We start from the raw sequence: 5991 nt of genomic DNA on the forward strand, positions 1-5991 counted from the left end.
AAAAATAAACTATGTAAAACATACCTTAAATTTACTTTCAAAATATTTTATAGCATATAATGGACAATATACATAAGCCTTAAAGAAACAATCCTATAAATAACCATTTCATACCTACTTAAAAACTACATAATACCACACTCCTAGATCCTCTCTGAACGCTCTAAAATAACCCTAAAGGAAATACATTTTTAAAAATAACAGATTTTTTGTCAAATAATTTAATAAAATAAAAGTTTCATTCATCTATGTAGATCATAATAAATGTTTTTAATAAGCATGAAATTATAACTCTGAAGTGTGCTAAAATGAAACCACCAGCTAAGGGTGAGAGAATAAAAATAAAATCATGTTTCCAAATAAGAGGAATTAATTACCTTTGAATCAAAGCATGTGGATTTGTTCAAACTGGCAATAAAGGAATATGGAAACACAAACCATAGAAAGTCATATTTTAGATTTCTAAAAGACTTCGAAGTGAAAAGTATACATTCACTTCTCACTTATTGCTCCTACATATTCATGAATTTGAGAGAAAATATAGGCCCTGTGTGTCTTAGCAACTAATGGGATATTTTTTGATATTTACATGCTTACACATAGTATGTGTTATAGTCTTCTCTTTTACATGCTGTAAAAAGGTAAACCCCTTTTCTGCAGATTTCTGAAAATGTGAAACAGTGCCTGAGTAGCTGAATTCATCTAATTCAAATTTCTTGCAGGTCTAAGACCTATTGATTTTCACTTGACTGCCTCCTTTTTCATCTGTCAATTGGTTACAAATTCTGGTACTGAAGAGAATACATTGGGGCTGGTGGCTCAGTGTGTTAAAGCCTCTGCCTTCAGTTCAGGTCATGATCTCAGGATCCTGGGATCGAGCTCCACATCGGGACATAATGTAACGACAGATAGTTTATATGGGAGCCCTTTGGGTACTCTGGTGGATGAATGTTTTTAAATTAGTTTTTCATGGACATGGGGAGTTAGAGATGAGAAGGGAGGTGGGGGAAATTGGAAGGGGAGCTGAATCATAAGAGACTATGGACTCTGAAAAACAATCTGAGGGTTTTGAAGGGGCGGGGGATTTGGAGGTTGGGGTACCAGGTGTTGGGTATCATAGAGGGCACTGCTTGCATGGAGCACTGGGTGTGGTGCAAAAAGAATGAATACTGTTATGCTGAAAATAAATAAAAAATTAATTTAAAAAATATTAGTTTTTCGTAAACTACAAAAAAAAAAAAAAAGAAAAGCGCTCCCATTTATAGCGTACACTTTATGGTTCACAAAGCACGTGCCAACAATAAAAATAATAATGGGTTACCGTTACACTTCATAGAAAAGGAGGTACAGGGAAATTGAATGAAAGGGAATAACAAAGTAGGTTCATAAGTCAATCTTCCTTGTAAAAAAAATTAACCTGAAAGTGCGTTTCTGCCACCTCTCTCCTGTGTGACATTTTATCGATGGGAGATGGAAAATAAATGGTCTGGTTAACCTTTCCCTCCCCCTCAAAACCCATTATTTGAAAACACAAAAAGGGAAGTGAAGGGAGAAATCCTCCCACTCCCATCCCCACTCACCTCCATAGCCGCCTCCTCTTCCAAGAACCTAGCAGACAAGGTGCCAAGAAGTGTTAGGTACCAGCAGTGGTCTCAGATCTCATTCAAGGATCATGGTGAAAGGCATTCAAAGAGATTGTGGGGGCACAGGGATCCAATTAAGGGGGACAAGTTTAAGGTTTGCCTGGTCCCCTAAAAACTAATGGCACTAGAGAAGATGAGCTTTGGGAACTATAGCATAATGGATACAATGTGTAAAAAGCTTCAGTGAGTCATGGTGGGAAGAGGCCAAGAGGGCAGCAAACACAGTCTTAGATGATGTTATTAATAGCACTACAGGCTCTAGATTTCCTGTGGTGGTGTTCTTGGCAAGACCAGCCCGGCCAAAGTGGATACTCTCAACCTGGAACAGAGGGTCTTGGAGATGCCAGCACGTGAGGTATGATGAGAGGGTAAAATGATAGGAGGTGTCCTTTGGAAGGACTGACTCCTTGACTTTAAAAGGGAGAACCCAAATCTGTAGGTGAAATCTTTCTGGCTACAAAGAGGGCCAAGGCCTCCTAAGGTCAAGGTCTCCTCGTCACTTGCAAAGATGTCGAAGAACATATTCAGACATTTCAAAGATGTCCTCATATCATTGGTTCCCACTCTGGAATTCTATCAATAAGGTGAGAGTTCCTCTAGTTGAAAAAGAGATCTAAAAAGACTTCCCTTTCTCATGTAATTTCTGTAACCTCCAGGACACACCCACCTCCCCCTTCCAGCTCTGTAATGAAGCCACAGCTGGTGCCAATTTGTGGAACTCCTTAAAGGCTATTCTCCCTTATATACCCCGGGACCAAGTTCCCATGCTCCCTCACCCGATTTCCTGCACTCACCTCCCACCTGGTGTGTTCACACCTGCAAGTGCCTTTTACCAACCCCTTTGCCAAAAGGCAGCCAGAGTGACCTTTCAAAGACCTATCAGTTCCTGGCATTTGTCTCCATAGAAATCTGCACTGATCTTCTAACAAATTCTCAGTCCTCCAAAGGCACCCATAATCCTCCCATCAGTCTATTCATACCCCTCCAACTGACTGATGCCTGTTCTGCCCCATCTCTCTGCCCTTCAACCACACTGCCTCCTTCTTCCTGTGGAGACCTCTCATGGCACCTGCCTCCAAGCACAGGTGATTCCCATTGATGGGAAGACCCTCTTCTCTCCCCCATCTCCCCACTCCAGTTACTCCCACTTATTCGTGAGCTCACAAGCCCCATGGTACACACTCTCCATGCAGCCTGCTCTCTCTTTTCTAGCACTGGCCTCCGTTTCTAGCTGTGCTTGTGTCATGGATGTCCCTCCCCAGCCAGCCTCCAAGCTCTCCTTCCCTTTAGCTCCAACACCTGACACAGTGCCTGGCACGTAGTAAGCCCTGGCTAGCTTCTAAGAGCCTCACTGAGGGACTGAAAGCATTTTAAAAATGTCACCACTTGGGCTCCAAACTGTAGGCAGAAAAAGCTTTGCCTGGATTGACATTTTAGAGACGTATTCGTCAAGTTGGATATGTTCACTGACTTTACCTTGTAAAATTTAAAAAAAAAAAGGACCTCTGTATCGCTTCGCATCTACCAAAGGCGCATGTATACTCCTAGACCACGTTATGAGTTTAATGGAAGGAGAAAAGATGTTTTCGCTAAGAAAATGTATAAGACTGTTGAGGTCAAGTGGGAGGAAACAGTCCGTTTGTTGGAGCATTGCTATCTTACTCTATCACAGCCACTCTTAAAAATCTGACACAGGGTGAGTCAGAATTGTCTGTCGGAGATGAGTTAGATCTGGCTCATGTTCCTACAGACATGAAAGCCAGAAGCGAAGAAGGAGGCTTTGAAAGCGTGGGTTGAGGAGGCCGTGTGGTTCACTGCGATGAGCTAAGTGCCCAGGGCCACCAGCAGACATGCTGGCCTGTGTCCGTCCTTTGTTCTGGGGTCCCTCTTGCACCATGTGGTGAGGCTGGTGGCTGCGAGCAGCTCAGGACAGGACCTGGTGGCATCTTACCTCTCCCACCCTCCTGTGGGCTCCAGTGGGCTCCAGTAGGTCCCAAGGGACAGCCTGCCTTCCTTGCAAAGCCCAGTAGCACTGGGAGCAGAAACTGGGGCCAAAGAGTGAGCACCCTGTTTGACAAGCTGGACCAGCCACCTCTTCTTCAGATGCAGGGGGAGCCCTGGCATGCTGACTCCTCACTTCTCCCTTTCCCCTTTCCTCTTTCCTCCCTCTTTTCTTCCCCTCTCTCCTTCCCTGGTGGTGCCCTTTCCCAATGCCCACTTCATCCCTTTTCCTTTCTACATACCTGTCTTCTAGAGTTTCTTCTCTTTCCTCCCCATTACTTCCCTTCATCTGAATCTCCTCTTTGGTCCCTTTGTCCCTGCTCTCTGCTCCTCCTCCCCTTCCCTGGCCCCTGTTCAGCTCCATACTGAATGCAGGCAAAGCTGGACTAACATGCTCACTTGCTTGCTCAGCCAACCTCCAGAGAAGTCACTCTTCGGTGGCCACCTTCCTGACCCCCTGGTCGCTTCTCCACTTGTTCAGATATTGCTCTGAAGTCTGAGGAGGACAGAGCGGGGCTGCCACAGAAGCAGGCCAGAGGAGAAACCAAAACATGTGTCCACACTGTCCCCCAGCACTGCTGCTCTGAGAGCTTTCGGAGTCCTCAAAGGGTTAGGATTTAGGGGCTTCTTCAGAACCGGGAGTGAAAACAACCATAGGTCAAAAGAAAAGCTACGGCCCCCACACAAAAATAATAATCACAAATGAAAACTATGTTAACTCTGAGTCCCAAAGTCAAAAAATTGCCTTGAATCTGTCACTAGAAAACACCCAAGGCCTCACTCTCTGGGTTCTGGGTGCCCTGGGAATGGCAGGAGGCTCTGAAAAGCGCGTGGGGGTGCAGAACTAAAGGGGGCTAGCCTGCCCGCTGGCAGGGGGGGTACCTCCTGTGGCGCTGTCCCGGCCTGACCCCCTGCGGACAGGGTGTGGCACAGCTTCTGTGGTGGTCCTGGTGCCCTGGGGTTGGCGGGAGGCTGGGCCTGGACCATCCCACGCCCAGCTCCTGGACTGCGTTTTCTGCTTCAGGTGAGGGCCTGTCGTGGTGTCACTTTACCTGTGAGCAGAGGGTCCTCCAGAGAAGCCATGGGGCGGGGAGGGGCAGCAGGCGGCTGGAACGGGAACAGGACACCACGGCCTCAGGGGCTAGGCTGGAGCATGGGAGTGCAGGGGCAGCGAGTATGGTGGGTCCTGCAGTCCCGAATGGGCTGCAGCACAGCACCCTGGCGCTGCGCGCCCCTCCTTCCCGCCTGGGAAATTAGCAAAGCCCCTTCTCCCGGCCGCCCCCGACCCGCCCCCGCCCCCCTCCCTCCTGAGTCCTCTGAGAGCTCACTTCCAGCTTTGGAAATTAGCAAAGACCCTTCTCTGCGCTGGCCCCGCCCCCTCACTTCTGAGGCCAGAGCCCATGCTGGGGTGCGGGGCTAAGCCCTGGCATGCTGCTGCATTGCCAGCGCCTGCCCTGGGCAGCCTCCTAGCCTGGCTCCCTGAGCGGGTGTCCACGCGCAGCCTGGCTGCGAAAAGATCATCAGTCCTAAACGCCAGCTGCACTCTTGGGTCAGTTTGCTGGCTTCCAGATTGCGCCCAAAGCCAGGAACCAGCTTCCCCAGCACAGGCCTGGGCTGAGATGCCTGCCTGGGATCTGTCTGAGCAGTCTCCTCCACTCCAGGCAGGGATGGCACTTCGACCTGGATGTTTGGGTTTTTGTTTGTTTTTTTGGTCATTGGTTATTACATGATCTCCAGGGTAGGTGCTCCACAAAGGGAGTGAAAACAGGACGCCATATATAGCATACAGCCATTCTAGAAAAATAGCTTGGGGTTCTCTCAGAAACGCGGCATTGGTCCTTGCACTATGGTTTAATAGAAAAGGGATTATGCACCAAGTTACTTAAATGAGCATAGGTTGAAATCGTTTACTGAGAGTAAATATTTTAAATAGTTATATTTTAACTAAATCTATCATCAATCATAAATCTATTACACGAAGGTTACAGGCAATTTAAAAGCAAGAGCTTTCTCTTCAGGGTTTTAAATAACCCCTGTCTGTCTTGGCACATGAGAATGCAAAGATAGGAAATGGTTTGTAAAAGATCATATAATAGCTTTTGCTAATTCTATTCATTTGACAGACAGAGATCACAAGTAGGCAGAGAGGCAGGCAGAGAGAAAGATGGGGAAGCAGGCTCCCCGTCAAGCAGAGAGCCAGATGAAGGGCTCGATCCCAGGACCCTGAGATCATGACCTGAGCCCAAGGCAGAGGCTTAACACACGGAGCCACACAGGCGCCCCCAGATGAAATACATTTCTGACTTAGAAACTTCAGATAGAATTATTTTGTCCATGATGACAACTG

This window comes from Mustela nivalis (genome assembly GCF_964662115.1).
Source record: "Mustela nivalis genome assembly, contig: HAP1_SCAFFOLD_540, whole genome shotgun sequence".
Taxonomy (NCBI): Eukaryota; Metazoa; Chordata; class Mammalia; order Carnivora; family Mustelidae; genus Mustela; species Mustela nivalis.